The 10,491-nt window shown below is 40.2% G+C and overlaps 1 protein-coding gene and 1 pseudogene across 1 annotated transcript in view; one reads left to right on the top strand and one right to left on the bottom strand.

The window, feature by feature from the left end:
* Positions 1-10,491, top strand: part of LOC116101046 (olfactory receptor 10V1-like) — a 44,352-nt gene that overhangs the window by 17,142 nt on the left and 16,719 nt on the right. The gene's annotated exons all lie outside the window — the stretch shown is intronic.
* Positions 9,819-10,491, bottom strand: part of LOC116101047 — an 874-nt pseudogene continuing 201 nt past the window's right edge.

Below are 10,491 nucleotides of genomic sequence, written 5' to 3'. Positions count from 1 at the left end.
TCACTCTCTCCTATGTCTTCATTGTGGATGCCATCCTGAGGATCCGCTCAGCTGAGGGGAGGCGCAAAGCCTTCTCTACCTGTTCTTCCCACCTGACCGTTGTCCTTCTGCAGTATGGATGCACAAGCCTCATCTACTTGTGTCCCAGCTCCAGCTACTCTCCTGAGCGGGGCCAGGTAGTATCTGTGGTTTATACCTTCATCACCCCTGTGCTGAATCCTTTGATCTACAGCATGAGGAACAGAGAACTCAAGGATGCTTTGAGGAGAGTGATAATGAAATTGATTTTGATCCAAACACATGAAACACTTTAAATAATCCTCCACAATATCTAGGGTAGAAATCAACTGAGTTTAATATATGCAACATGAGGAAGTGGGGCTTGATGTGTCTTTAGTTTGCTACTGTTTTAAAGATGTTTTATATTGTTAGTTTTGTTTGTTTTAAAGGCCAGTTTTCTTTCCTCATCCTCAGGTTAGTCATCCTCAGGTTAGGGAAATGGAGATAAAAATGCTCCACACATTTAAACTCTGAATTAATTGTGGGGATAAAGTAATAAATTAAGGGAAAATAGTTTTCTCTCTCTCTCTCTCTCTTTGGTGCAAGGTTGAAATTTACTAAATATAGAAAGAAAAGTATTCAGGGACAGATTTAGACAAGCCTGAAAGAGGAGTGTGGGATTTTCAAGGTAGAGATGCCAATGTACTACTTAACATTTATTTAAGGTGTATGGGTGTTTTGTTTGCACAAACATCTGTATACCATGTTCATGCTTCACCCAGTCCTGGGAGGCACTGCAACTGGAGTTATAGACAGTTGTGAGCCACCATGTGTGTGCTGAAAATTGAAAGAGCAGAACATGCTTTTAACCACTGAGCCATCTCTTCAAACCCTGAAAACACTGAAAAATGTTATTCTTTAATGATTTTATACATGCCTATATTTTATTTTGATCATATTCAGTCACATTACCCTCTTTTATTCCTCCACTCTTTGAACTCCTTAGTCCCACTGAATTACTTTCCTTTGTTCAGTGTGTGTGTGTGTGTGTGTGTGTGTGTGTGTGTGTGTGTGTGTGTATGTTTGCATGGTATTGATTTTAGTTAATGTTGCCTTTGGGAATGTGGGTGTAGTTATTTACTAAACCATGGGAAACTTAGCAGTGGTGACACCACTTAAGAAAAATGCCTTTGTCTGCCCTAGCAGCCATCAGCTGACAATAGCTTCTCAGATAGGAGTGGGACCTCTTACGCACTCCCTCTATGTGCTGGACTGTGACAGGCTTGATCTTGTTCAGCTCTTGTGCAGGTAACCACAGCTCTCTGAGTTCACGAGAGCTATAGCCATGTCATGACATATCTAGAAGACAAGTGCTTCACAGCCCTCCTTCCCATCCTGTTGTTTCTGTATGTTCTTACTGCCCCTTCTTTCAGGATGTTTCCTGAGCCTTGATATTTAAATAGAGGTATAGTAGTGTTATTACTATTTTCCAAGACATCCTGGGTTATCTCTGTGTCTTACTCTAGACTTATTTGTTAGCAATCTTCAACATTGTGCCTCTGGAAAGGGTTGAAGCCACAGCGAGAGAAGATCAAAATTGAGAACATTCCAGTGTTAGTGCACATTTAATAGTGGCAGGTTTTTTTTTTTTCCTCTAACCCAACTATCTTCCAAATAATTGAGACAGATTATTAGATTTATTCAACAAGCTTTAAGACATAATAACTGAGCAGATATTAATCTACTCTAATCCTCTAGAATAATCTGGCTGATTTCCATTCAAAACCACTGAGATACTTGCATTTTAGTATTGATTTGGCTCTCTCTGCTCCATGTTTGTTCTCATGGTGGCATCTGGCCGCTCACTTTGTGGCAAATCCTTTCTTCTTTCCTCTCACTACCCTTCCCCTAGTTGGAATCAGAAGTCCTGTCCTATTATCTCCTCTGCCCAGTCATTGGCTGACCAGCTTTTTAGTGACCAATCAGAGATAAGTGGGGAGCAATGTTTACACAACATTGTAACAGGAGTTTCTTACAATAAACATTACAATTGTAACCAGATATAGGGGCACAGAAATCGACATTTGAATAATAAAAGGATAATCTTTACATAAGGCATAATAACATTATGCCAACATTCTAATCTCTGTAATGATTCTTACTTTTTAAATTTTGAATTTTTAAAATTATTAATGTTTCCTACTAAGTTCTTTGCATGGAAAAGATTCTAGGGAAAACTCTGAAGTTCAATTTCTCTTCTATTTACTTTATTTAAAACTGTTTTATTTGTTGACTACATATATTCATTTAACTTTATCTATAAAATTGTGAATTCTGTCCTTTAAGTCAGTCTCTTTCTTCCTATCTCTCTCTTCCCCCACCCCTTCCTCCAAACCTTGCCTCCTCCTTCTCTTCTTATTCCTCTTCCTCTTCTTGTTTATCACTAGCTAGTCTTTGGTTGGAACCCCTGCTCAGCCCCACACAAGCTGGGAGAAACTCAGCTGCTCTTCTTCCCTCAATCCTGCTGGCATGTCTGAGCTAACACCCTTCACTTCTGCATTTCTGGCAATCCACCCAAGAATGCCTACCCATACATAGGCTCAGCTTTTGTCCATATATAGGCATAATCCAAGCTACTGACTGACCTAAGACCTATAAAATCCCCTTAGTTTAGTCCAAGTGTGAGATTGATCTCCCGGACCCTCTTTCTTGGGGCCAGTAAATTCACCTAGAAGCAGTGTCTAATAAACCTGCCTCTATTTTAATCTGGCCTTATCTGGCATGTTCTTTGATGGGAAACCTTCTTTGTTACATGAGCGTCTCTGGAATTGGAAAGAAGAAATACCAGTTTAAATTTGGAGCCACATAAAACAATGCTAATCCATGAAGAAAGATACAAAATGGACACTTTGAGGGAAAAGGCTCATTATTATGATTCTTGGTGGGTGTTATGTGACAAAACTTTACCAAGGGAAATACTATACACATCTGTCCACTCATCCCAAATAGGAAACCCACACAGATGGCCAAAATACAGATGCCACCATCTGTGTGGGTCCTCTATTTTTGAATTCTGTAGAGAAGGTCGGAGAAGGGAAAGTTCTGCCAGTGAAGGGAGTCCTCCATTGTTCACCAAGCTCATAAGGCTATCCAGTCAATGGTACATTTTGATCTTAATTAATAGGGCAACACAGTGACTCTTGGCAGTCTTATTACTTCTTTTGGGAGGGAAGTGAATCTGGTCAGTTTCAGGAACTTCCTGAAGGTTTGAGTTGTTTACCTTTCTGCTAAAGGAGATCCCTGCAGGATGGAATGTTTCAATCCTGGAACTGGTTTGGAAATGATCAACAGTGGGTTTCCTGTTGATCATTTTTCTCAAGACAATGGTATCAGAACAATGTAGTGTATAGTTGCTACTACCATGCTTTAAGCTCTTGAAGAAAAAAAAAAAGAACTAATTGGGGAACAGGACCTTCAGTGTTCATGCACAGATTCCTGATCAAGTGTAAGAACTTTGGCTACAGGACATAATGGCTTACTATTTTTACAAGAGATGAGGCATACATTAGATTATTCTCTAATTATTTACTGATATACTTGCTCAATGACATAAAAAATAGAAACAAATAACTGCTTATTGGACACTCTATCCACTGTATACTATGTCGCCATTTGTTTTAAGTAAAAAGAAAGTGGCAAAGAATGTGTAGGAAGTAGTTCCTGCCTTAAAAGAAAAATCCAATGAGAGTTAACAACCTAAACCGTAATTACATCAAGGGTCAGCAGATACCAGTGTTATGAAGTTTCAAGGTCGAGGGATTAAAGGACTGGAGGCTGTGCAATGGCCAGGGCAGGTATAAATGACCAAGATAGGTGTGAAGTTGGTGTTTGAACAGGAAGGATATTTCTGTAGACCCAGAAGGACTCAAACTCACAAAAATCTGTCTGCTTCTGTCTCCTGAGTGCTGGGATTAAAGGTGTGGGCTATTACTGAATGGAGAAGGGTATTTCTAAAGGGAGGGAACTGTAAGGACACAGAACCCAGAAAGCCTGCCTGCTGGGTCTCTGTAATTCGAGTCTTAAGGCTATACAAAGATTCTTTGAAAGAGTTACATAGGCCAAAAAGGCAAACGTCATGACCAGAATTCACCTATTTGGTTGAAGATTTGTCTTCCCTTTTAGACAAGAGACAAAAGGAATCTTTGATCCCTCAGAGACATTTGCTGCTCACATCTACTCTGGAATGCGGTCTCTGCTGTCTGTGAGACACTAGATCTTCTGGATACACGACTAGGTGGATTCTCCATCCCTTGTCAAGAGTTTGGTGCTTAGCCAAGCATTGGTGGCACATGCCTTTAATTCCCAAACTTGGAGCCAGAGGCAGGTGGATCTCTGTAAGTTTGAGAGCTTTCTGCTCTACAGAGAGAGTTCCAGGACAGAGAAACCCTGTCTCAACCCCCTCCCCTACCAAAAAAAAGGAAGGTACTCAAAGTCCTGCTGGCAGGTGACTTTAAGGGTGTAATGCTTACAATATATAAAGGCACAGTGATGACTATGGATGAAGGATGCATTTCATTATCCTTTCCAACATCTTTTGTCCTTTAAATTATGTTGGAAGTTTTTAGTCCTGTTGAATTTCCTCTGAAAAGTCCATTAGTAGCTGATACTGAAACTGGATGCTGTTATTTCCTAGTGGGTTGGAATGTCCAGCTATTTTTCAGTTCCAGATTTTTTTAGAAGGGAGTGCAGTTTATCTTGGGTTAGTAGATAGCTTCCCAAAGGTTTGTATAAGGCAATTAATACTTTCCATATAAATCATTTAGCTATATTCACTTATCATCAACAAAACCCATGAAATTTGATTTTGCTTCAGTGGACAGATGAGGAGACTGAAGCACCAAGTGATTATATTAAGCCAAGGTCATGGAACAGCTAATACCAGAGCTGGGGTTAAACCTGGGCAGTTTTGTTCCTTAATAACCAGGATGTTCAAACATGAGATCTCATGCATATTAGTATCATTTGTTAACTTGGAAACCACACCTTAATTCTCTGTGTTTGATTTTATTAATGATAAAATTTGGGTAATATTTATTGAGACTCCCCTCTTTCTAATATTGAGAGATAACAAATGCAAACAAATATAAAGCCATAGTAAAAGATTCCACATCAGTATTCAAGCACCCAAGTGGGGAAAGAGCCACGTTGCATGGCTTACTTTATTAATTACTAAATGTTCTGAGACATTGTGTGTCCAAGGAGTCTCATTGTGCTGCTCCTCAAGATGTATTCAAATATGTTGCAAGAAACAGCTTTGTTCTCTGCAGGTCTGAAATGACAGCAGGCTTCATGGTAAGAGAGTTCCTTTCTGATTTTTTTCCTTGCCAGACCCTTTATGTTTTATACATACAAGGATTGGGACTTTGCTTGAAAAGCCAAATCACATTGTGATGTGAAGAATTTACCCTAAAAGTTATAGGTATATAGATCCACAGTCTATGAAGACTGGTATAATGAAAAAAAAAAAAAAAACACTGAATTCCATAATACCAAACCTGGTAATGAAACACACTATTTTTTTTCTTTTTTTCATTTATTATTTATTTTGTTCTACAAGTTAAGCAGAGTCCTCTGGTACAGATTCACTAACAGTGTATCCCAGCAAATCCAACGGAGGGTGTATAGTGTCAACCCAAGGACAGAAAGGGGCCACTATACTTAAATTAAATACTTAAACTGATCTCAGAGGAGGTGCATTCCTTGCTACCCATCTCAGTGGAAACACATGCACACACAACCTTCACACACACACACACACACACACACACACACACACATATGTGTGGCTCCTACATGGCAGCTCTCCTGGACCTTCTCAAGAAACACACTATTTCAAATATAGTAATTTAGTTATAGAAAGCTAACCATCAAAGACATATGGACTTACAATTGCATTTAATTTAACACCCTGGATTATCTTCCTACCTTAGTAAGACAGGGATCTTTAGTTGATGTTTATGTTAGTATCCAGCTGTTCATTCTTCACATATTAGTAGCAGAGCTACTTTATAATAGCCTTAGAGAATGAACAACAGCCAGTTGATACTCTGAAGCAGTTCATGGTCTAGTCAGGGAGACAGTTGTGCAAGTAGTCAAATGTGGGGCAGTGAGCAGTTCTGACAGCCGGAGTCCAGTAGAGCAGGACCACTTCAGAACTCGGAGACCCACTGAGCGAAGTAATTTGCTCACGAGGGATGGTAGGTGAATTGCTCCTGACACCAATGGCTCAGATTTCAGCCCAGACCCCTCACAGCTGCCCCTGTAGGAGATATGTGCTCTATCAGGCAGACACTGCCTCAAACTCCCAGCATTCTAGCTGGGCCTTACACACAGTCATCTGACCACAAGCCAGGCATGCCATGCCCTATACAATAAAAGGGGTGGTTTGCCCCTTCCTCACTCTCTTACTCTTACCCTTCCTTTCTTACTCTCTCGTCCTCTTGCTCTTCTCTCCCTTGTTCTCTCCCTCTCTCTCTCCTCTCTCTGCTTTTTGTTCTCTTCTCTGCCTTTCTCCCTCTCCTTCATTTCTCTCTCCTTCCTCTCCTTTCCTTCTCTCTACTCAACTAGCATATTTCTCCTTCCTACAATAAAATAACTCATTCATACATTGCCTCCTTTTTAATTAAGGTGCTGTGCAGCAAACAGGTCAGCACTGAGGGAGAGAGAGAGACCTGGGCCTCAGCAGCAGGCCCACTGCCACCAGAGAGAGAGAGAGAGTCTCAGCCAGGCAGGCAGGCCGCAGTCCAGGCCCCCTGCTTTTGGAACAACAATCAGGTGTAAGATTAAGATAGAATAAGTGTTAAAAAGTGATCTGACCTGAAGAAGTTGGTGGACCAAGCAGGAGACCCCTGGAATCTACTTCAGAAAGCATCCATGTTGAAGGAGGAGTGGAAATTTGAGACTTGACAGAGAGAGGACATATGATGTAGAGGACAAGGACATGAAAGGATGAGTTAGGGATGACGTTTTGCTGATAGTGATTGGAGCTATGTGCCTGGAGGTGATAGAGTACAAAGATGCGTGGTCCAGAAATGCAGGACCTGAACTGCTATTCTAAGAGTCTGGACTATCTCCTTTTGTAACAAGAGCCATTGATGAGTTTTAACAAGAAAAAGGTCAAGAATACCATACTTTATCATTGATTATTTATTTACTTTATGTCCTGGTAGCAGACCCCCTCCCTCCTCTCCTCCCAGTCCAGTCCTCCCTCACAAATCCCTCCCCCATTACTCTTCCACACCTCCTGAGAGAAGAGGAAGCCCCCATTAGGTAGCATCCCACCCTGGGACATCAAGTTCCCGCAGGACTGAGCACAACCTCTCCTACTGATGCCTGACCAGGCTAGGCTAGGGGACAGCAGTCCAGCAACAGGCCACAGAGGCAGAGACAGCCCCTTCTTTGCTTGTTAGAGGACACATATGAAGACTTCACTATAGGCTTAGATTTTTAAAAACCTATTTTTTTTATTGGTTTAAGTTTTATTTCATTATGTTGAGAAAAGATACATAAATTCAATTTATCTCAATTTGTTAACATTTAAAAACATTTTAAGTAAATAGAATTACATCACACATTCTTCTTCCCCTTTTGTACCCCAACTCCTCCCAGAGACCCCCCTTCAATACCTGCAATACCTTTTGTTTTTTTTATTTTGTCATATTCTTTAAAATTTATAAAATATTGTAACAATAAAAATAGTATTATAAAAGTTGTTTGATATAAAACAATCAATTGAACAATCTTATTATAAATAAGTACACTGTAGCTGACTTCAGACACACCAGAAGAGGGCATCAGATCTCATTACGGGTGGTTGTGAGACACCATGTGGTTGCTGGGATTTGAACTCAGAACCTTTGGAAGAACAGTCAGTGCTCTTACCCACTGAGCCATCTCTCCAGCCCTGAACAGTCTTATGTAGATGCTTGTCTACAGCAAATACTGAAAATACATAAGTTTTTCTCAATATAAAATTTAAATAACTCCAAATATATTAACTGTATGTTTTAAAATAATATATCACTACTAGTTTTTTTTTAAAATGAACATAAATAGATAAAATTTTTTTGTTTGTTTGACTTTTTTTTTTTTTTTTAGTAGAGCTTAAAAATCTTGCCTCTTACTGTGGTACAAGCCCAAAATAAGAATAATTTTTAGACACTGTAGTTCATTGTAAAAGGCTGTATTTCTTTTTTTTTATTTTCTAATAAGACCAAATTTATTCAATACCCTAGAGTAAAGTTTTGATTGTAACTATCTAACAGTTGAAAAAGTACAAAACAGATCTGTAGATTTCTAATATATTAATACAAAGTGCATGACTACATACAGTACATCCTATAGGCGGAGAGTGGAGGGGGAGAAGGCTGTGGTTGAGGTCTAGTAATAAATAAATAAATACAGAAGTAGAAATGATCCATCAAAGTATATTCTACCACCGATACTACAGCCAAAATGTACAAAAACAATCCCATGTCAAAGTAACGCAGGAGAATGGTAATGGTACTACCTCTGAACTACACCAGGGTTGTGGAGAGACCACCCACTCATTAGGCAGTCTGTGCACGTGGTAGCTTGTACTAGGTAGGTTTTTCCTACAAGGAAGAAATACACAATGTAAAACTATAGGATGCCACAAACTGGGACTTCTCCTTGTTGTGAAACTCTAAAAGACTCTAAAATAATCTTGAGGAACAGAATACTAAGGCAGCCACGTACACCTCCTCTATGAAGCCTCAAGTGGCACTACTGTTTTTCCTGAACTTTGAGAAGAGGCGATTAGAAAACTTCAGTTGGGTTTCACTGAGAAGCCAACCGAATCATTGAGATCTAGGGATGTGAAGCTCCATTCGGCTATCTTGGTGTTAAGAAGCCAACCCAACCAACCAACTTAGCCTCAGCACACAACTCTTCTAGTCAACTTTAAATAGTGGGAGAAGAACAACAAGACAACAAACCCCAAACCCTAATAAGTAAGGTCTGTGACAAGGCAAAGAACTACTCTGTTGATAAAACCTCCACAAAGGTCAACTGAGGTAATCCAGAGCTAGAACTGAATCATGTGGATTTCAGTGAATCCCAGACAGTCGTGTTAACACCAATGACAACTATTTACATACTGTAAGCTCTCTAAGAAACGTGTCCCAAGCAGCATCAACTGCGCCCCATGCATTCCCAGGACTTAAGTAGTTTCTAACCACCTGTATTCTCTACTTTGTAGTGATTGATGCTTTGGTCCTATCCCTATAGGACCTTGCCCACCCTAGAGGCAGGCCTTCCCCAGAAGGAGATCTGCTCTGTTTTACAAGATCCACATAAAGTCTTTTATCAATATGAAGATAAAGGAAGGCGACACGGTGCTACTTGTGTGTTCAGAAATTGCTTCCTCCTTCAAGCTATTTGCAGAAAGCTCAGTCTGTCCTGCTTCATAATCAGTAGTACAGGTCTGAACCCTCAGAACCTTGGCAATGCCTTAGCGTTTAAAAATCTGTAACTACCTTCTAGGGGCAGGTCATGTTACTGAGTTATGACAAATTATCATGAGGGAAAACAAGTGTAGCCAGCCATTTACAAATGCCCCCAACCACTGCCTCTCCACAGAAAGACTAAACTACATATGGTTTATCACACAACAAGTCCCATCTCTGCCCCCTGAAATTTCCCTAATTCCATTCATTAGAGGGGACTTAAAAAGAAAGACTTAAAGAGCACTTTACAGCAGCATCCAGCTTTCCTATGAAATGCTCAGCATCTTAAACATTATGTAAACTTCTTTTTCTTGCAGTAAGCTAGAGACTGACTTCAGAGTTTGTTGGATGAAGGGTAAGGACAGTAACCCATTTAAAACTATTCTAGAAAAATGTCTTTTGGCAGAATAGCAGGTATCCAAGTTAAAAAATAGGAGGGTCAGTTTGTTTTGTGGTCTTTTCAAAGTTTAAACCGCTCTTTGCTCCCTTCTAAATGAACTTCAGTCACCACTCCTGAGTGGAGGGGGCAGAGGGCCAGCCCCTGCTCCTCGGGCTTCTCAATAGCTATTTTCTTACTGCTGCCGCAAGGCTTGAACAGATGAGTGTCGTTGAGGACTTCCCCAAAACGGCCCTTATAGATGATCCCACAACATATTTTCTGTCTTTTCCAGTAGGTAAGATCTAAAAAGGAAAAAACCAGAGTTCTATTAGAGCCGGAAGCCATCTCTGTATCTCTGTATCTGAGCCCTCATCTGACTGGTTACTGTAGCATGGAGACTGGGCGGGAGAGGCACTTGAGGTGGTGCTGTGAGCATCAGAATTGTGGCGTTTAAATTCCTTCTGCAGTTTGCTGATCTGGTTTCTTTTCTTCCTGTTTCCAGATAGGGTTTTCACTTTCTTTGGTTTCAATGTCTTTAGACTAGGGCCTGCTTTTACATCTACCACACGATTCCAGTTTTTTTTT

The sequence above is a fragment of the Mastomys coucha genome, unplaced genomic scaffold (genome assembly GCF_008632895.1).
Source record: "Mastomys coucha isolate ucsf_1 unplaced genomic scaffold, UCSF_Mcou_1 pScaffold21, whole genome shotgun sequence".
Classification (NCBI taxonomy): Eukaryota; Metazoa; Chordata; class Mammalia; order Rodentia; family Muridae; genus Mastomys; species Mastomys coucha.
This window is presented reverse-complemented; position numbering and strand designations above follow the sequence as displayed.